Source organism: Hipposideros armiger, unplaced genomic scaffold (genome assembly GCF_001890085.2).
Source record: "Hipposideros armiger isolate ML-2016 unplaced genomic scaffold, ASM189008v1 scaffold_537, whole genome shotgun sequence".
NCBI classification, from domain to species: Eukaryota; Metazoa; Chordata; class Mammalia; order Chiroptera; family Hipposideridae; genus Hipposideros; species Hipposideros armiger.
In genome coordinates this window covers 1,062,408-1,063,441 of record NW_017731887.1, presented here as the reverse complement: position 1 = coordinate 1,063,441, position 1,034 = coordinate 1,062,408, and positions in this window count along the sequence as shown.

The following is a 1,034-nucleotide window of genomic DNA, read 5'->3' as shown; positions in this document are numbered from 1 at the left end:
GCTTTACTGGGGACATACTGTGATGCTTTGTTTGGATGTCTCCAACTGTCAATGTTTTTCCTATGACCTTTCCTATGGATTAAACACAAACAAACACATATTTAACAATTTGAAAAGGCAAGCTATCTTACAGCTAAGGCTAGAATGGGCAATGCAGAAACAGCCACATCATTTTTTTGGATTTAAATAGATAACAATTGTCAAAATAAACTAATAAGAAAAGTGATCCTTTATATTTTTGCAATGAAAATGTCATACCAGATTCCTTTCCTTTCATTTATGTTGACAGAAGCCAGGGAAAACTACTAAATAAAGTGATAACTATTTACTTAGCAAACACCCTTATTGCATTTAATTTGTTCCAGATACTGTTCTAAGTGGTATACGAATTTTAACTTGCTTACTATGCATAATATCCCAATGAATATGTACTATTATCATCTCTATTTCATAGGTGATAAAACCAAGCCACAGGAAAATTAAATATATATCACCCAGGGTATCATAGACTTGACAGAGTAAGCAGCTATGAAACCAAGCAGTAGGGTCTGTACTCTTAACCACTGTATCATGTTGCCTCCCTCTATGAATTTCTATGGGAAAATAAATATAATTTCCAAAGACTTGAAATATTTTATCCAACTATACGTTCAATTAAGGTCAAGAATCAGATTTCTTTCAGCAACTTACAGTGTCACAAACAGAACAGTAGAAAATACTCAATTAAGATATAGAATATTGAGGGCTTCAAGAGTGCCCAGGAAAACAGGGCATGGCGGGAGCAAAGGAGAGCTAGCTTTCTTCTTCAATGGGGTGTCCTGGGTTCACATTACTTGGCACTAGGCATACTCTGATATAAGAAACTAATCTACCACCTCTATCACCAGATGATATCTACATTTTCTGTAGCTCCCTGGGGTCTCAGAAACATATATTTCAATTCCCCATTAGCCATCACCACCCACCTTTGTACAATGGTAATGAAAAGTGAACATGTCAAAATCCTGCACAAAAATGCTCCTTCCCCTGAAGTC